This window comes from Pteropus medius, unplaced genomic scaffold (genome assembly GCF_902729225.1).
Source record: "Pteropus medius unplaced genomic scaffold, Ma_sr-lr_union100, whole genome shotgun sequence".
Lineage (NCBI taxonomy): Eukaryota > Metazoa > Chordata > Mammalia > Chiroptera > Pteropodidae > Pteropus > Pteropus medius.
In genome coordinates, this window is record NW_024342467.1 from 25,243,522 (window position 1) to 25,264,146 (window position 20,625).

Sequence of the window (20,625 nt, forward strand, 5' to 3'; positions counted from 1 at the left end):
CCCCAGCTTGGAAGTGGGGCGGACAGGACTACGGGACCCGGCCCCTTCTGCGGCCTGGGGACCAGGGCCTCCAGGCGGGGGGCTGGGCGGGTGCGGAGGGCCTGCCTCGGTGTCCCCGCTCCGTGAGGCCCAGGGAGCCAGAGCAGAAGGGGAGTGCTGGGTGTGTTGACGCTCCAACCACCTGCAAATGGCCTCAGCGATTCAACGCTCACATGGCAGACTGGGGTCAGCGTGGGGAGAGGAACTGGACAGGAAAGGGGGCCGTGCGTGTGAGCGTGCGAGTGTGACCGAGCCGTGTGCATGTGTGTGTGTGCGCACGTGCGTGTGTGGGGTCGAGGGTGAAGTTGGAGCTGACGTCCGGCGCTTGGCAAAGCGAGAGGTTCTGACATCAGATCCTGGCAGCTTTTTCAAACCTGATGGTTTGGGAGTTGAATTTAGAAATAGCTCGCGTGGGAGTGATAATACAGCACAAGTGTGTGTTTGTGTTCACGTGGCTAATTTTTGAGACTAACTATAGCTCTGTTGGCTGGAGCCCTGTTAATGGCTGAACCCACTAATGTTCGATCAGGAAACCGTTGGGTTGGAAAGAGACAAATTCAGTGTGGCCCGAATCTCAGCGTTTGCCACCGAGACAGTCCCGCCAAGATGCCCGCCTGCCCGCCGTGGCGCTGTCTGTAATTATCGCGCGGAACTGGGTAGAGCCGAAGGCTTCTCCCTCCTGCTCCGTGTCTAAGCCACGTCTTACATAATAACAGTTCGCAGGGAGAGGGGGTCGCAGACTCTCACGAGCCGAATCTCCCAGCGAGGGTCAAAAAGTGTCCCCGGGGTGACGAGGCTGAGCGAGTCCCGTGTCCTGTGTCCCGTGCCCCGTGTCCCGTGTCCCGTGCCCGCACACTCCCACTTCTTGGGCACACGCGGTGGCGTGCGTGCACCGACCCGTAGTCGACAATGTGCCCGGACGAGGTCCGTCTATGAATTTCACAACCTTGAGAAAAGTAATGAAAGCTTATTCGGAAACTGGATTCATTTAACTGGGGAATGACTTTACTTGAAATAGTTCCTTACTGGTCATCAATATTTTCTTTTAAGTTGCCATAATGATTCGCATTTTGAGAATGACGAATCTTTGGTTATAAACTTTTCTAACAGGCGGACACGAGATTGCCCTTCACAAGGACCTGCTTTATTTCAGAATCGTCTGCGACAGAGGTATTTTCCAGCCGGCAGAGCCGCCGCCTGCCCTGCTCTGGGGCCACGGGCCCTCTTGGCCCTCTGAGCTTGGTGGCACTATTATCACTGGAATTGTGACTCCTTAGAAAAAGGGAAAGGGTCGTCTGACTTGACTTCAGCAGTGGAACGCCTTGGAGTAGAATTCGAGGAAATTCCTTCGCTTATTTATTCTCCTGCCAATAGTGCAGGTGGGGGGGCCAAGACGGGTCACGGGGGACACTGTCCTCCATGGCTCAGTGCAGTAGCCCAGAGGGCGGATGGAGGTGAGTGCGATGGACACGCAGGCTCCGGAAGCTCGGGGTGTGGGGACAGGGCCGGCGGGGGGGCCCGCAGGGAGAGCGGCCACAGCCCTCAGTGAGGACACGTGCCCAGCGCCCACGACAGCTGGTGCTGGGTGCCTGCCCGGCGTGTCCAGGGTGCCTGCGTGCCAGCGGAAGCCTCGCGGCCATCCAGGACAGGATGCCGTCACTCCTCCCGTTTAATGAGGACCCGAGACATGGAGGGTGAGTCCGTGTGACCGCGGTCAGCTAGGTGACCGGTGAACCCAGGTCTGAACCCTGCAGTCACATGGTCCACCTCAGCCCCTCACCTGCTGCGTGCTCCTCAGATATTTGCAGATAGGTCACCGGGGCCTGAAGCAGGTTCTGGCCTGATCTGGGGGGAGCGGGGGGCTTCTAGGCGGTGTGAGCAGCAGGAGTGGTCAGGCGCTCGAGCCAGTGCAGGCATCGTGGGAGAAGTGACCCTGGGTCTTCTGTGGGCCGGCCCCCTGGCTTGTCGCTTTTGCAGTGCTTCGCATGAGAAGGTGATTAGCCACCGTATCCGGGAGTCAGCGGGCCTCAGCCAGTGTCCCGTGGCACACAGGCGGTGGCACCAGGATATGTGCCCAGGCCTGCCGAGCGCACGCTGCTCCGTCCCACTAACCACGGGTCGTGCTCAGTGTGAAGTGTCGGGGGACCCTGGCCAGGGCAGGTGGCCCTCCGTGAGTCCGAGATCGAGGGGAAGCGTTCGCCGGTGATAATGAAGAAGGAAGCGAGACCGAGGGCCCGGGTTTGGGGTCTGAGAGGCAGGGCCCGTGTCCGCGGTGTCCTGGGGCCCAGTGCTGCCCAGAGTGCGGCCTGAGCACCTGTCCGCAGTGAGCTAGGTGTGCAGCTGACACTGGGCGTCTAGAGCTTTGTAGCGGTTTGATGTCACTGCGACACCCATGTGCCTGGGCAGAGAAGTGGCCTGTGAACGGGACACAGCGGCTTTGGTCTTACGGCACTGCCGAGGGAGCATCTGTGGGCTGAGTGCTCGCCATACCTTACGTCGCTCCCCCCCAGTGGATAGACCTGTCTCCAGGTACCACTGTCGCCGTTTTTGGGACACTGAATCCTGCAGAGCTTAGCCAACTTGCTCAAGAGGCAGTGCGCGGGCCCCTCCCTGGCACGGTTTCGGCCGACGGCACATTCTGTCATCCTCTGAGCAGGACGCCAGGGCCCTGCCGTCCACGCTTCCGTCACAGCTCTGTCAGGAGGGGCCAGGCCCACGGCGCCCGTCCGCCTGGCTCTGAGACGTCCCAGGCCTGGAACCTCCCGGGGCCATGCACTGGGGGACTTTAATCCTGCTGCCTCTTGGGAACTGTGACCGTAGGAAGAAAGAGAGGCAGGCAGGGACGATGACAGAGTCTGGATCCGCAGTCTCACTGCTGTGCCTTCTTTTCGGCTCCACGGCCATGTCACAGCTACGGTTTGGCAGGCCTTCCTTCTTTCTGAACAGCCAGCTTTGTGCCGCCCGGCGGCCAAACAGCAAGACAGGGCTGAGGGCTGTGGCCGCCGCCTCGCTGAACCCCTCAGTGTCTCTGGAAGGCCCAGTGCCCTGGAGGGGTGTGTGTCTGTGTGTGAGCGTGTGCCTGTACGTGTGCATGTGCTTGTGTTCTCGCGTGTGTGCCTATGAGTGTTTGTGTGTATGTGTGCGCCCTTGTGCGTGCCCATGGGTGTGTGTGTGTATGTGCGTGTGCCTTTGTGCATGTGGTCATGGGTGTGCACGCCCATGGGTGTGTGTATGTGCACATGCATGAGTGCATGTGTACATGCACACGTGTGCTTGTGTTCTCATGTGTGTGCGTGTGTGTGGCCATGTGTGCCTGTGCGTATGTGTGCACGTGCATGCGTGTGCATGCATCCGTGAGTGCATGCATGTGTGTGCACTCATAGATGTGCCTCTGTGTGCCCATGGGTGTACATGTGTGTATCTGTGTGTGTGACCTCGTGCATGCGGCCATGGGCGTGCATTCCCATGTGCGTGTGCGTGCACGTGCGTGTGCACCGTGCGGGCAGGCTCCGTTCCTCCCTGGCCGAGTACTCCGCCTTACCCGTCTGGCCTCCGAGCCGGGCGGAGGTGCCAGCTGCCGCCATCAGCATCTGCCCCTCGGCCTCCTGGCCTTGACCTTGCAGGTTCGGGAGTGTGTTTCGGGTGGTGCCTCCTCTACTCCACGGGCACTTTGGTGGGGGGCGTCTGGTTGGAGAGTGTGTGAGGGAGAAACGGGGAGCGTTGCTGTGGGAAGGGACGCCCGCTGGCTGAGGCCGTCCTGCGGATTGGTCCCCACAGCCTGGGTGGCTTCTGACTCGACTCCGACGAGGCTGCCGCAGGCCGTTTATGGCTGAGACGGCCCAGGGCCACAGTCGCTGCGCAGAGGTGTCCATCCTGTTGGTGGTTGCGGTCACTGCTGTTCCCCAGTGAGTTACGGGGTGTGCAAAGTGATAGGGTCCACTGAACGGTCATTTACGCTCATGCACTGTTTGGCGGCTTCCACAGAATCAACACCCGCGTCCGTGAGCCCGGGGGCAGGCGTGTCCCTCCCGCTTTCCAGGTGGAGAATGGTCCCCTGCGTTAATTAAGAGCCGCGAAGTGGCTGCTTGCCGTGTGGCCCAAGCCCATGTGTCAGTGCTTAGCCCTCGGCAGGAGTCGGGGACACCTTTGCAGGAGCGCGCTCAGGCAGCAGTGTGCACGGTCACCCACGTGTGGCAGGGTGCGTGGTCGCCCTGGAAAGCATGGCCGGATCCCAGGGGTGACCCGGCTGAGGGCAGCGGCTGTGGCCGTGGTCCACTGCTGCGAATGGCGCCTCACACGCAGCAGCTTTGTGGGGACCAGCTCTCCCTGTGGCCGTCCCAGGCCGTCTCATGCCGCTGCAGCCGCGCTCACAGTCACGCGAGGTGGCTGGGAGATGGCCCGCTGTGCTTTTCGTCACTTTGGGCGGAACGCCTCAGTTCTTTGCCACGCGGACCTCACCACGTGCCTCTTTGGGTGTCCTCAGCACATAGCATTGGCCTCCCACATAGCAGGGGGTTTGACAGGGGACGCAGGGGGCAAGTCGCTGTGCGTTCTATGGCCGAGCCTTAGGAGTCACACACTGTCACCTACGTCATACTGTGTTTGTGAGAAGCAGCCCGCCACATCCAGCCCATACTCAAGGGGGCAGGAATGATGCTCTCCCTTTTGGGGGGACCAGTGCAAGACATCGTGTACCCTTGTTTTGCAGCTGGGCAGCGCGGGCCTGACTGCCTTCTCCAAAGTGATTGTCTTTCCCTAAACCGCCGGTGAAGGCTCGTCTGAAGCCCCAGGGAAGGGCCTGGGGAGAGACGCTCGTAACCGAATTCTCTGCAGGTGGCCCTGGTCTGAAGCTTTCTCACGACGCCTTTTCACGGATCACGGCTGCATGTGGCAGCTGTCTTTACTCAAGTATGCATTGTCCTTTACATAACGATTATCAAAATGATTACAACTTAGCTTGACATTTAAAAAAATAATCTCAGGACAGGAAGGTGACCGCGGACCTCGGTCTGTGCCAGTGCCAGGCTTGCCCCGGCGTACTTACCGATAACGCCCGCTCGACTCACCAGACTGCCCCGTGTCACTGTAAACGTCAGGGTCACTCAGCCTGGACGCTCAGTCTGCCCGAGCAACGTCAGGGTCCGCTCTGTCCTGGAGGCTGGTCGCCGGGGCTGTGTGGCAGTCACCGGGGGCTGCTTTTTTCCTTCCGCGAAGCACATTGTCAGTGTGTAATTCTACAATTAATGTTCTCACATCCAGATTCTTACTGCATACGACCCAGATATCTGGGTTCGCTATCGTGCATGAACTTATACAAGAACGAAGATATATTTAAAGTTCTTGGGGGAAGACGATTTCGTTTCTAGGTTAGTCATCCCTTTAACCCAACTCCATGTGGTTACGGAATGGGGGGTCAACAGACTGAGAATGTCAGATGTTACTTTTTTTGATTAAGATATCATTGACATACAATAATAACTGTATCAGCTTTAGGTGTACAATGTGGCGATTTCATATATGAATATATTGCAGAATGGTTTCCAGAATCAGTTTAGTTAACATTCATCCTCATATAGTTACAACAGTTTTTCGGGGGGAGAGTTTCATATGAATTTTAGAATTGTTTGTTCTATTTCTGTCAAAAATGCCATTGCAATTTTCTTATGGATTGCCTTGAACCTGGATGTGGCTTTGAGAAGGGCAGAGATTGTAACAGTATTAATTCTTCCAATCTGTGGACACAGATAAGACAGCTTTCCATTTACTTGTGTCCTCCTCCTGGGGGGCTTTGGCTACAGATGTGCCCCAGCTTCTCCTCGTGGGGTTCTGATCCAGCCTGGGGTGGGACTCAGCCAGGGAGGTTGGAAGGAGCCCTCAGCAGCTCCAATGTCCAGTCTTGGCTAAAGATTATTCGTTCATTCACCCAGTCAGTCTCATGAACTGTATGAATAAAGATATTGTTCCAGCTCTCAAGGGGGCCAATCTAGGAGTTGCATTTAGTCTGAAAGGACTGTACACGTAGGGTGCGATTGTTCTCTGTTACAATTTCCGCTTCAGAGGCCTTTCTGTATACGTTTTAATGTACTTCATGTGGTTTAAGCGAACTGCTTTAGAAAAAGACAGGCCCAGTTTGCAAGCGAGCATTCCTGCCATACTGACACCTGGCTGTGAGGGTCGCACCACCTGGAAACGGTCAGGAGCAAAAGCTGCTCTGGAAAACACTGTGGGAAATTTATCTCACGGTTTCCCTGCACAGTTGGTTGAATGAAAAAAATAAATGGATCGAAAAAGAGATGAAATCTTTACCTTGTATACAATAATGCTCGGTAAAAAAAAAAAAATAGACAAGAACAAAGTCAAGCCAAACTTAAGGTTTTATTTGCCCTCATTTAATCAAACATCTTCCATGAACGTCTTAGGACCCACTCTGAATTAAAATCATATACGTGTGATCGTTCCTGTCTAAGTTTTTGTCATATTTCCCTTTACGTTTTGGGTGTTTAAGAATGAAATCCAGTTTTATTGGCAGAGGACCATTTTGAAATGTATTCATTTAATTAGCTAGGATTATTTTTAAAAACCTAAAGTTAATTAAAATCTGTCCATGTGCTGTTGGCATCTTGGGTGTGGGTAATTTGTCCCTGACCTGACAGAGCACACAATGTACAAGCAAGGACAGATCTCTAAACAAGTAATTATGAGCAAAGCTGTCACAGAGATGTGTATAAAGTGCCCAGGGAACACCCAGAAAAGAAGGGGCAATTAGTCCTGGCAGGGCGGGGCTAAGATAAGCCAGGTTTATTTTTATGAAAGGCCTTCTCAGAAAATGGTTCTGCTGAAGCAGGTCTTAAATGACTCCTTCCAGGCGCCTGGAGAAGCTGGGCAGAGGAGCCGTAAATATCACGCCAGGATTAGCTCACGTAAATAGACACCAGGAGGCTTCTCCACGGGGATTGCTCCCCCTGATGATCGAAGAGGAGAGGAAGGAGGCTGGAAAGGTGCACAGCTCTGCGAGGCTGTGGGCATCGGACGCCTTTCAGAAAAGTTAAGGAGAGGGTTGAGGAGATGAGGCGGTCCAGCCGGTCCTCCGGCTTGGGAGGCAGCTCTGGGACGCGTCATCTGTGCAGACCTGCAGAAAGGCAGCGGCACTTGCGGTTAGGGAAGAATGAGATTTGATGGCCCCTGGGCGTGTGTCGTCACTGCCTGGTCATCAGGGTGTCATGTTTGCTTTCCCGGGCGGGTCCTGACCCCGCACAGACGTTCCCGTGGGTGAAGGCGGGACGGAACAGGCCGGCGTCCGTGACTGCGTGAATGGCCGCGCTCACGGGGTCATTTCTTTGGTTCCGTTTACTTTGGGCAGCATTTTTTTTAAAAAAGAAACAATTTTGATAATAAACGAGTGATACAGGTGCAGCTTCTAATTCTACGTACACCGAGCACGGACCGCGTGCCAGGAGATACAGAAGTGTGCGGACTCACCCGGACCCGTAAGGTCAAACAAGGAATAAGACATCGCATCGTTATTTAGACAAAGCGAGGACTAAGGAACGGAAGCAAACTGGCAGGTGCGTGGCCAGCGCCCGTGATGCCGCGTGCGACAGCCAGCGCTGTGGCCGGCAGGTTCCGTTGCTTCTCGGTGACAAATCGCCACTCCCGTGCTGTCCTCGTTGGTGTTTGGACATTAGGGTTCTTTTTAGGAATTTATTCTTTTTCCTCTGTGCTATTGAGGAGGTGAGCTGAATTTTGTAGCTACCGATTGAGGTACATTTGTGTACGACAGCTGAAGCAAGTGGTCTGATGACTTTTGGTAGAAGTTTACGCCCTGAAACCATCAGCACGGTCGAGATCCAGGACTTTCGTTTCACGGCCAGAAGCTTCTTCGGGCCCCTTCGCTCCCCGTCTCTCCCTCCGTCTGTACCTGGGCGGCCATCGACCTGCTCCCTGCCACTATGTTAGTTTCCGTGTTCTAGAACCTACCGAAAGTGGCATCGTGTAGTACATACTCTTTCTGCCTAGTGCCTTCGCTCGGCAGCGTGATTTTGATCTTTCTATTGAGTGTTCCTATGGTCCACTCCTCCCCCTGACAAGAGTCTTCCATTTATTGATTTCTCTTCAGCAGTTTGCTTGTCTGTTCTCCAGGGCGTGTGGGTCATTTCCAGGCTTTGCCCATTACAGATGAATCTCCCGTGAACATGCGCGTTGGTCGTGGCGTGGACACGGACCCCCTTTCTCCTGGGGGAACACCTAAGGGCGGAACAGCAGGGCCACGTGGTGCTGCATTTAACGTCGAAGAAGCCGCCTGCTCTGCAAGCCTGTACTTCAGACATCCCACCAGCAGTGGGTAGAATTACAGTTGCTCCGTCAGTCTTTAATTTTCACCATTCTAGTGTGCGCAGTTGATTGAATTTTGAATATAAATTTTTGTTTTTGCTTTTGTTTTATTGTTTGTCTTACTGGGGCATCTAATACGTTTAGTGGCTCACTTCTTCTATTTGGTAATTATCTGAACTCAAGGGGGGTGGGATCACACAACCCAGGTAGAGAGGTTCACTGCGGGATGCCTTGTTCCTGCGAGTGAGGGTGCGCCCGGGCCTGGGCCCCTGTGGGGTCGCTGTGGGGTCCTGGTCCTCTTTGCTCTGGGCCCGCATGGGGTATAAATGGCTGGCCTTGAGCAAGCCACAGGACACTGGGAAGTTGGTCAGATTATACCTCCCTAGATTCTGATTCAGCATTTTATTTTTTATCTTATCATCATTTATTTTTAAATAGTACTTACCTTAAAAAGTAGGAAAAAGATAATTTTGGAATAGATCACTTTTAAGGAGGCCTCCCTACATTCAGTAACCAACAGCCATTGATTGCAAGATTCAGTTAATTAGACTTCAGTTCAGACTTTAAATGACAAAAACGGACTCTTTTTCTTTCTAGAAAAATGTGATGGAAAATTTCAAATGACACAAAAATAGGGAGCATAGTGCAGGGGCTGCCATGTGTCCATTATGGAGCCTTTACATTTTTAACATTTTTATTTTTTTTCGGCTTGATTATTTTATGGGAAAATCCCACACGCCATCCTTCCATTTGCACATCCTCCCGTGTGCCCCAGTGACCGACAAGGCCTGCCTCTCAAGCCGTCATCTCACGGTCCTGCCCGACAAAACTCATAGTTCCGTAATAGCATTGACTTCCCTGTCCACACTTAAACTTCCCAGACTGTTGTCGCAGTAACTGTGCCTTCGCAGAAGCGATTCTTAGCTGGAAGTACGTTGGGACAGCCGATCAGAGTGTGGCCTCAGTTCCTCTCCTTCTACCCAGTCTCCCGTTGGTTCCTGCCACTGCGAAGTGTCTCCTTCCTTCCTTCCTGTCACTCCAGCTCCCGGAGCTGTGGCGTTGTGGCGTCTCGGGTTTCATGTAATCCCTCTGGGAAGGAGCCTCTACTGGGCCAGCCTGGCCCGCTGCTGTGCCTGTCACTTCAGGACCCAAGCTCCCCAACCATTAACCATCAAAGTATGATTAGATGTGCCCGTGGCACTTGGTCCTGCTGGCAACTGATAGCACGTAACTGGTACAGCAGGCAAGGTGACTGGCCTGTCCTGTGGTGTCCCACGATAGTGTGTGCACACGTGGTTGTTTGCTCACGGACGCATTTGGCCCTTACACAAGGACTGCCTCTCTAACTCGACGCGACTCGCAAACGTGACCAGCTGAGTCAGCGCTGCTCGTGTGGACGCTTCGTCTCGCACTTCCTGGGGCAGCTCTGCTCGTCCTCCTGCACTGCCCGCACTGTGTCCCTCCGTGCGTCCCACCTGTTTCCCAAGGCCTTGGCGTTGGGCCTGGACACAGGACAGCTACTAAAACTAAAGACAGAAAACTGGGCCAGGGAAGGCCAGAGGGAGGGGAGAGGCTATCGCGGAGGCGGTCTACGTGCCGCGACGGGCACCGGCCCGTCCTCGTGTTTCTGACAATTTGGGCAGAGAGGGAACCGCTGACTTCCCTGGTTCTCATCACTGAAAGTAGGACGAGGTCCGAGTCCTCAGAGGAGGCCTTGTTTTTCCTGGCATTAGGAAGTAATTAACCACTCGCATGGGTTTGTTCTGGTCACTGCTGCCCACTGACATTCTGTGGCTTGCTGGAAATGTTCACTTCCGTCGACCCCAAGGAAGAAGATGCACACCAGGAAGGGCTCCTGGTGGCTGATGGCGCTCAAATTTAAAATCAGAGCCCAGCATCCATTTCTGTACAGGGGCCCGTCGGCAGGTCACACTGCACGGAGGAGCGTGGAACTGCCCACCTGCACTGTGTTCCTGTGGGCGGAGCCAGCCCTTATGAAGGACTTCCTGCAATTGTATCTCAACCAATAGGACTGAGGCTTTCCCCATCCAATCAGAGCTGCACAGCCGTATCCTCATTAACATCGCCAATCAGAGAGACTCTGTTCTGACCAATCAAGATAGCACTTTTTAGATCACTCAAACTGTGAGGAGTCCTCATTTGCATGAGACTGGACCAATCAGGGACCAGGGGCGGAGACTTCTCCGGAGCCTTAGAGAGCGTCCTTTCCCCCAAGACGGGAGGCTGTGTTTCTCTGTGGGAGCCACAACGTCAAACGTGTCCGCCTGGTGTGGAGTGGAGCAGAGAGCCAGGTCCTAGCCCTGCTGTTTCGTACTTGAGCTGTAGCGCTATGGAGCTGTTCCACAGCTGGTGCTGGATTACACGTGAGCTCCCTGCACTGAATAAAGTTTCCGTCTTCACCGCAGCCCAAACTGGGGATTTTTGTTCGTGGTTGAATTGGTGCCAATAATCATCAGTTGACACTTTTTTTTTTTAGGCGAGGCAACCCTTGGTCGACCTCACAGATTGCAAGGACCTTGTCAGCTTATAATCCCTTATTTGTTATTTTTTACGCCTACAGCACCTGGTCTTCCTAGATGGTCTCCCATCCAAGTACTAACCAGGCCCGACCCTGCGTAGCTTCTGAGATCAGGCGGGATCGGGGATCGGGCTTGTTCAGGGTGGCGTGGCCATAGACCAGTTGACACTTTAATTCGATAAAGGTTAGCGCACCTATTATGTGTGGAGTGTGGAAAAGTAAAAGGAGCTGGGCACGGAGCCAGAGGGCTGTTTGGGGTAGCACTGGAGGGTGGGAGCCTGGTCTGTGCCTGGAAGGGCACCAGGTAGGGGATGCGTGACCAGTTCTTCTGCATGCAGGGAGGGCGGGAGCAAGGCACAGGTATGCAGAGCCCAGTGTGTCCTGGGATGACAGGAGAGCCGGTTCTCCGGGAAGGGAGGCCAAGGGAGAGGACACGTGGCCAGATCGGCTTGAGCAGCCCCTCCTGCCACAGGTGGAGGAAGACGGCCGAGTGCCCACCAGCTCTTTGGGAAGTGGGAGGGCAGGGCTGGGGTGGGAGACAGGAACCAGGAGGCCGCCTCAGGGCCCAGGGAGACGCAGAGGCCCGAGCTCCTGGGATCAGGCTGTCAGCCGAGATGGAAAGGAGGAATTTCAGACACGTGTCCGAGGTAAACTGACGGATGGTGACCAACTGCACATGTAGAACAAGGAGGAAAAAGGTGACTTTAGGCTTCGAGGTGGTCTGACTTGGTCAACAATGCAGACAAGAGCAGTTAACACTTAAGGGCACTTTGCAAATCCTTTTGGCCAGTGTTGAGACTCCATAACCACAGAGTCTCACGAGTCAGGACAGGTCCACTTAGCTTCATGTTATCTGTGGCTCGGCGAGAGTCAGTCACGCAGCTGGAGGTGGCAGAAGTCGGCCTCAGGCTCAGCGCCTGACAGTGTGCCCTGGGCAGCTGGCGAAGCAAGATCTGGAATCCAGAGCCATCTGGGCTAAGGAGCAGAAAAACAGCTCTCGCTCTGGATGAGGGTTTAGTGGAGGGGCCGCAGAGGGCAGCGGCTGGCATGGGCGGACTTGGGGCATTGTGCCCGGCTTGGAGGCCAGACTTCCCAGCTTGGGAATCTGCAAAGACAGAGTAGGCGCCGACTCCGATAAAGGGCCTGCCAATGCCGCAGCCGGAAGCGCATCTCCCCCGTGCTGGCCTCACTCACATTTGTAGCACAGCCATCTGAGAGGCCCCGCTGCCCTGGCCTGGGGGAGCTAAGAACCTTCCCAGATGCGCAGATTGTCTGATAAGATACCAGAGGCCTGCTTACGGGTGAGGTTTAGATAAACAAGGGATCCACTTCAGTGTTATCTGAAGTTCCCATGTCTCTGGGCACCCTGAATAATAATAATAATAATAATAATTATTATTATTATTGTTATTTTATTTTACTTTTTTGTTATCCTACCAGGGTCAGGGAACCAAGGTTACAATCTGCGAAACCATCCGGCTGTTTTTCCACTGTAACGCGGCGATGGAGAGTGAGCATGTGCCCGGGCAAGTGCGTGACGATAGGGTGGACGAGGGCACGGACACGCAAGCTGGCCTGGAAGGCTCACGTGGCAAGGGGCCGAGACGCAGGGCAGCTGGCGGCCACACGGTGCAGGGGGGCGGAGCAGGGCGAGGACCTGTCATGAGGAGGGGACCTGTGTGGTGTGGGTAGCAAGGTGGGTGTAGGAGAGCTGGCAGAGAGATGGGGGTTTCTGACTGTCCCGAAGGTGTCGGTAGCACAGGGGAGAAGAGGAGGGTAGACTAGCTGGCAGGGCAACCAAACGGTGGACTCGTTCATCGTTTGGGACAGAATGATGAGTTAACAAGAAAATCGGCATTCGTGACCCGGTTGGTTGCCGTGCAGTGCACAGTGCAGGGTGGTGGCCTGCGGACGCCCTGTGGTCTCTGCATGCTGGGGGCGGGGGGTCGGGGATGGGGAGCCGTGAGCGATGCTGCAGCCTGTCTGCTCCTGCTCACCCCATCGTGTCTCTACGCCACCCTTAGTCCCGGACGAAAACAATAAGTTTTGACTTTTAGTGACTATTTTACATTATTCTTAAAAAGGCAGCAAGGACCCACCCTGTATACGAGGAGCCCCCACCCTCTGGGCCGTGGACTGGTACTGGTCTGTGGGCTGTTAGGAACCGGGCCGCACAGCAGGAGGTGAGCAGCGGGCCAGCGAGGGAAGCTCCATCTGCATGTGCAGCCGCCCCCCAGCGCCAGCATCGCCGCCTCAGTTCCACCTCAGATCACCAGACGTTAGAGTCTCATAGGAGCCCCGGTCCCTGGTGCCACAAAGGTTGGGGACCGCTGGCTTAGACCATCTATACCAAATCATTGTATTAAACCATTGTATTACATAAATCATTTACACGAGTGAAGAATGTCGATATGTAGTTTTCATTGATATTTCTGGATTTAGGACAACTACTTAATATATATTTCTATATATTTCTTTGCATTCCTGTTTCCCCTTTTCTGTCTTCCTTCGAATTAACTGAAAGTTTTCGGTATCCCATTTTAATTTTTCTATTGTGGATTTTAGTCTGTCCTTTTTCAATCTTTGCTTTTTCTCGAGATTAAAATGTGCAAACGTCACAGCCTTCTTAGAATGACTACTTTGTCATTCCACGTGGGGTAGACCTACGTCGTGTGTAGGCAGCCCCCATGGTTAAGTGGCGCGTCTGTTTTCCTGGAGAGCTCAGGAAGCACAGACAACTCCGCTGAGTTCGGCTGGGCCCCTTCTGCAGCTCCTCGGGTTCCTGGTTTCCGTCTTGTCTCGTTGCCAATCAAATCACCATGGCAATCTTTTTTAGACCAGTTCTGCTGGCGATGACTTTTCTTTCTTTGCCTTCATTTGAGAGGGTCTATTTTACCTTCAACGAGAAGGATCATCGTGATCAAATTCTGGGCTTATGGTCCTTTCATTACTTTAAAACTCTTTCTTTTTTTTTTCCAGCCCCTACTGGCTATTATAGTTCCCGAAGTCATTCGAATCATTTCCGTGTAAGAAGTGCGGATTTCTGCCTCGGCTCTCGAGTCTTCTTCCTTGTTCTTAGGTTTATGTGGTTTGACTGTGGCGTCCCGGGTGTTGCCTGTTTTGTATCTGTCCTATGCGGTGTTTGCTGAACTTCTGGAATCTGTAAGTCTATGTCTTTTATCAAATTTGCGTAGTTTTCTGCCATTATTTCTTGCAATATTTTTTTTTTCCTGCAACATCGTCTGCTTTCTCTTCTAAGATGCAGCTGACATGCATGTCAATACCTTTTGGTGTTTGTTATTCTACAGGTTCCTGAGTCTGCTCATTTTTGGTCAATCATTTATTTTTATGTTATTCAAATCGGATCATTTCCTTTGGCACGTGCTTAAAATCAGTCGGTCTGCTACTGAGCCTGTCCGGTGAGTTTTCATGTCAGTGATTGTATTTTCACGTCTAAAATATCCTTTTGGTTCTTCTTTATACGTTCTGTGTCTTTGCCGAGACTTCGTTCATTTCGAGTGTGTTTCGCTTACTGTTGGTGTGCTCTTAAAACAGTGACTTTAAAGTCTTCATCAGATAGTTCCAGTATGTAGGTCAGCTTGTCGAGGCATCTGCTGGTTGTCTCTTCCCCTGTGAGTGGAGATTTTCCTGGTTCCTCACATGATGAGTACATCTGGATGGTTTCCTAGATGTTTTGAATATTAATGTCATGACGTTTAGCTTTTACTTGGATCTTCTGAGAAGGTTGGTGTTTTGTTTTGTCAGGCAGCCGACTCAGCTGGAGTTATGCTCGCATTCCCGCCAGGCTTTCTGGGGCTGGTGTTTTGGGGCCTGTGCCGTGTGCCCAGATGCTCCCCGTCTCCTCATCTTCCGTGGCCAGCCCGGGCCCTGAGTGGACTCGATGAGACAGAGTTCTGATCGCAGAGCCTCTGGTGCGCTGCCGCAGGGCAGGCCCCTACGCGTGCAGTTCTGGGGTGCCCCCGGGAGTCCGCAAACAACTGTCTGGGCTTTCCCGAGACCCTCCTCATGTGCCGCCTCTTCAGGGCTGTCTGCTTCTCTAGGCTCCCCCGTTTTGGTCCTCCAGCCAGAAAACAGGGGCTCAGTGTACCCTGCTTTGAGGCGCACTTCCTGTGACTGCCCACTTCCGGGGCAAGCAGGAGAAGAACCGAGAGTGGGCAAAGCAGTGGGGTGCGCTGCACCCTCCCGGGACCACGGCTGCTGCGAGGGGAGGGCAGACGTTTCCTCCGGGAAGCGCAGGCGCATCGGGGCCCCGCTGCCGCCACTGTGGCTGCCAGCCCCTCTGCACCGAGCACGTCTGCGGATGGGTGGCACTCAGAGAACCCCCCACTCCTTCCGGAGCTGGCATGAGGGCGTCTGTCCTGGGGCACGTGCCTTTGTTCCCTGCAGGGTTCAGGCTGCACTGAGTCCAGGACCTGAAGTTTGGTGGCATCGTGACTTCTGGTCTTCACCCGCAGGCCACCCATCACACTGTAGTTCTCAGAGCCCCCAGGTAGCTTGCTCCCTGCGTGCCGGCCAGGGAGACACAGGGCATGGTGTGGCTCTGCCGCCAAAGCCACTTACCTTCTTCCTTTAAAATACGTGTGCCTGGTGCAGCCAACAATAGAATGTTGTTTGTCACTAAAAAGATAAATGAGCTTTCAGGCCATGAAAAGACATGAAGGAAACTTAAATGCACGTGAGTAAGCGGAAGAAGCCTGACGGAAAAGGCCACGTACTGTGTGAGTCCAACTCCGTGACATCCTGGAAAAGGCAGAGCTTTGCCGACAGCGAGAGGTCAGCGGTCGCCAGGGCCTTGGGGGCTGGGAGAGCTGGCCAGGCGGCGTGCAGCGGCGTTGGGGGCAGTGAAAACAGTCTGCGTGGTGCTCACCGTGCTGGTGACCCCCGTGGCGCATTTGTCCAAACCCTTAGAGCACACTACACCGAGGGTGAGACTTAAGGCCGGGTGCGATTTCCGGGCGATGATGATGTTAATGGGTGTTTGTCGGTTGTGACAAGTGCACCCTCTTCTGTGGGGTGTGGAACGTGGGGGGCTGTGCATGGGTGCCAGGAGGGGGGGTGGGGGAAATCTCGGTGCCTTCCGCTGAATTCTGCTGTGAACCTGAAACTGCTCTAAAAAATAGTCGATTTGAAAAAAGACATGGGCCCAAATGTCTCCTATTAAAATAATTGTAGGTCCTGGTAAATATAGTTGAAAATTTCAGGTGGTTTATTTAAAAGCGGAGAAAAAAATAAATAATCAGAGAAAGCATAACGCGGTTTTGGAAGCACACGCAGCGAATGCCATGCCCTTCATTTCCCTTCTTTTGTGGACAGGGCGTGAGTGAGTTTCTTCCATACATTTCCTGAGCTATGCCCTTTATTAGAAGGACCTGGGTTTTTGTAGATAATTTTAAAGACATTAAAAAGTGCACAAAATCTTTCACGTAAATCTGTTGGTGGCCTCTCGGTAAATCCCTGGGCTTTTAACAAGCCAGGCGCCACGATTAGCCTCTCGGGGCTGTGCTGGTACACGGGGTGGGGCCTGCTGCTAATTTGAGAGTGACAACAGCTGTCCAGGTCCTGCAGAGCCACAAGTGTCTGGAGGAGAGCTGGTCCCCACGGGCCGCAGGGTGGGCGGGCTGCAGAGCCAGCGGGCCCGGGCTCTCACTGCCGGTCAGCTGCAGCTCGCGGGCACCCAGAAAAACAGATATCTGCACGTCGAGGGAGGGTTTCCCTCTGTTCTCCCGATTATAACTGTCGTTTTGGTATTTTTATCGTTGCTTTTGGAAGAATGACCCAGGGAAGCGGCTGATTTGTAACTCACCGGCTTCGGTGTCTGGAATCACAGACCTGTCTAAATATAGCGCCGTTGTCTCTGGTGAGGCTGGCCGGCGGGGACAGGAGTGGCCATAAATGGGAGTGCTGCCGGTCACTGCCTTCGGCCGGGCCTGCCTCAGGCCGAGTTCTCATTCAGCTAATCTCCGGATCAAATTCACCCCGTTCGGTGCGCGTACGGGAGTTTCTGTGAATGCGGAGCTTCTAAATTTATGTAGCATTCGATACGGGTATTTATGTTCTCGTATTTGCCGTGCTGGCACTCAAAGTCGGCCTGGGTGTTTTCAGTACAGAGATAAGATTGTCCTTGAGGGTCCCCAGGGACTACGCGTCTCATTTCAAGTGTCTCTGCTGCTTCTCGTGTAGGCACAGAGAGATCAGCAAATGGTGAGAACCGCTCTGTGCTGTCCCGTTGACAAGCGAGTCCTCTCTCTCGTTCCTCGAATCCTTAGAGGCGGCTGCGGCGCAGGGTAGGTTTCGAAAACCTGGGCAAAAGGGAGGTGATCGGTCTGCCATCCGCGAATGATGAGAGACTGCGCCCTCGGCGTCAGCCCTGTGCTCGCGCTCACAGGGAGCGTCGCCCCGAGTTCTCACGGCAGCTGTGGCGAGCGATACTGCAGAACAGCAGGGCAGCAAGAGTTATCTCCCAAATCTGTCCGTCCATCCGTCCGTCCGTCTGTCTGTGTCCATCATCCACTTACCCCGCGCCCGCTTACACCCTTGCCATCCACCCATCCATCATGCATCCATCCATCCGTCATCCATCAATGTCGAAATCCATCAGCCACCACCGCCCATCCATCCGTCTCCCGCCCATCCGCCCACCCGCCCACCCGCCTGTCCATCCCATCCATCAAATCATCAACCTTGCCCACCACCCGCCATCCGTCCGTCAAATTAAATGTCACCATCACCATCCACCCACTACTACCACCCGCCCATCCATCACCATCCCACTGCCATCCACCTGTCACCCATCCCATCCACCCCATCCATCCACCCACCAATCCATCCATCTGTCATTTGTCATTAGTTACATAAACATAGATTACTGAGGTGAATTACTCTAGTCCACAGAATCTTTATTATTTTTTAAATTAAGGATTAGTGATGTCCAGGGAAAAATGTCCACGTGGCAACTTAAAACATATTGTTTTTTATCCATAGAGAAAAATGAAAAAAAAATCATGTCAGATTATATTTCTAAAGTTAAAAATGGGACATAACTCTTATTTGAAAAACAAACAAAATATTTTCAATAAAGTTTCTCAAATTCTTAAATGTTTGTATATTAGACATCATAAATAAATGCGTTCCAACTGCATTTGGAATCGAATTCTGTATTTGGTAGGTGGGGATGAGGGCGGGCAGCAGAAGGAAGGAGGGCCCGTCGTGGAAGGTGGGACGGAGGGAGAGGAGCGAGGTTGACGGATGAGAGACCAGCAGACAGACGTGGGAACAGCAAGGGGCCAAGACGGGGTCGCTGGCGGGAACCCGGCTGGGCCGGGACTCGGAGGAGGGAGCTGGCTCTGACGGCAGCTGGTGCGACGCATCAGGCAGAAGTTACACCCAGTGTCATTCTCCATTTTTTACCGGTACATTTGTTAATTTGTTGCTTTCGAATAGTGTCCCATTCAAGGAAATGTTACGCAATTGGGGCGAAGGATCCCCGAATCTTCTCATTCAGACTTATTCACATCTGCTCTGGCTGCGTCATTTCCTCCTCGCCCTCCTTGTGCCCGTGAGCATGCACCTACACGCACGCACACGCGCACACACACACGCGTGCACACACCTCACGGAGCGGGGCGCAGGCGTTCCTGAGCCCACCCCCGGCTCCCAGTCCGGCGTCCCTCCCTCGGCCCGGCTGCCCCATCTCCGCGTTTCCGACTCTGTCACTGAGAAGCGACTCCCGATCCCCTCAGTGTCCCTGCTTAGCAGCTTCATCCCCGTATGAGCCCGAACCCCTCGCCCCGCCAGTTGCCTCCTTGATCACCTAAATCGGTACTTTTGCAAGAAAAGAAAAACAAGGAGAGGGTGGAGTGTGCCTTCTGAGGAGAGGTTTGGTTTTTCCCGGAACAGGGAGATTAGCCCCGTCAGCGAAGGTTCATGAGATTTCAGTTTTGGTGGTAGAAAACTTTGTGTTGAAATAAACATTCTATTTTCGTATTTTTTTTTTACTAACGCCTTTTTTGAGATAGAGTTCACATGCCATACAGTTCGCCCGTGTATTTCTGTGACTTTCTACGACACGGGAAGTCCCGAGAACTTTCAGGCCAGAGGTGGGTCATGGGCCACTGTAAGCCCAGTTGCTGGCTCATCTCTCTCGTCAGCGTCCCGAGCGGGTGGGGTGCAGCAGTCACTTCCTGTGGGGGTTCTGGTGTGGCCTTCTCCAGGGTCATCAGGGCCAAGATGGCCAGGGAAGGGGCCGTGTTAAGCTGGTGGCTGGGCAAGTAGCACGTGTGCCTAACGCCACCTGCCCGCTGACAGTGAGCCTGGCTGGCTGGTGCGGACGCCCGGCCCTGCCGACTGCAGGTGCGGCCACGTCCTGGGCGCCTTCCCAGAGGGCGACGCTGGGGCTTGAGCCAGGCCGGGGGATCGCCACCGCTTCGGCTTGTCAGCACTTCCAGACGGGGGCCCGTGACCTCGGCGCTGCACAGCGGCTCCCTGCCCGGTGCCCTCTGCTCTGCCTTATAGCTCGGACCCGCCCAGCCTGCCCTCTTCCTCGGGGCTCTCCCCTGATCCCCTCTCCCCTGTGTGCTGAAGGCCAGACTCTCTTCTGGGGCCGAGGACCCTTCCTCCCGACCCCCCACCCCAGGCGCCACGGGGACTGGTCAACACCAGCGGCCAGCTCCCTTCCCCGCAGCTTCCCAGAAGGCTGGCAGGCATAGGGCGGGAGGGCGAAGGCCTCTGCATGAGTCACTGTGTGTGTCACTGCATGGGGGCGCCTCCCCCCCGGGACCCCGCTCCTGAGGAGTCCAGGATGCCACACCCAGGCAGCCTTGGCAGGAAAACGGCGCAGCTGCCTTTCACGGGCCAGGGACCCCAGCCTGTGTGTGACGGGGACTTTGCACGGTAAAGGAACAGCGTATCACAGCTTCGGCACGCAGGGTGCATGGATGCCGTTGGCCACCCCGCCCCGTCTGTGAGTGCCCATGGAAGCGAATTCCACAGAATTCCTGTGTTTCTGGACCCAAAGGAGGCATGCGTCCCTGGAGCCTGAGAGGCTGCCTCGCATCACGAGTGTGGTGACGCCGCTGGCTGGCCATTGCTCCGGACATCACCCCCGTGTTCATCGCACGAGCTCTCGTTTGTGGAAACCGAAGGCCGTTTCTGAGGAAGAAGAACAGGGCTCGGGGCCTGAGACGAGGAGACGAGGTCATAGGGCTTCTTCGTTAGAGCAGAGAAACCCAGGGATCCCTGGCCGGCAGATCAGGGACAGGAAGACAGAACTGGGGGAGCCGGGGGGCGCAGAAGGTTCTCGGCCTCAGAGACGCTCCCCTCAGAAAAATGGGGGTGGCGCTTTCTGTTTTCGCTGCGAGGTGTTGGCTGGGGTGTGTAGGCTCCTGGATGGCTGGTTTTCACTCTGTCCTGGCCAGGTGGAGATGCTGGAGGAGGAACTCGGAGGCTCCCAGCTGACGAGGGGCACGGGGGCCCGTGGGGACCTCTCAGCCCTGCCACCGTGTGGCAAAGGCAGCCCAGGCGATGTGTAGATGAACATGCCTGGCTGGCTTCCAATAAAGCTTTATTTATGGACGCCGAAGTTTGAATTTCAAGGAATGTCACATGTCATGAAATATTCTTTTGCTTATCTTCCCCAAGCATTTTAAAATTGTGAAACCCTTTCTTGGCCTGCTGGCCCTGCACAGACGCAGCAGACG

At 54.4% G+C, this 20,625-nt stretch overlaps 1 protein-coding gene and 1 pseudogene across 6 annotated transcripts in view; one reads left to right on the top strand and one right to left on the bottom strand.

Annotated features, from left to right (window-relative positions):
* Positions 1–20,625, top strand: part of COBL (cordon-bleu WH2 repeat protein) — a 150,683-nt gene that overhangs the window by 7,900 nt on the left and 122,158 nt on the right. The gene's annotated exons all lie outside the window — the stretch shown is intronic.
* LOC120602587 (uncharacterized) lies at positions 10,943–11,068 on the bottom strand (annotated as a pseudogene).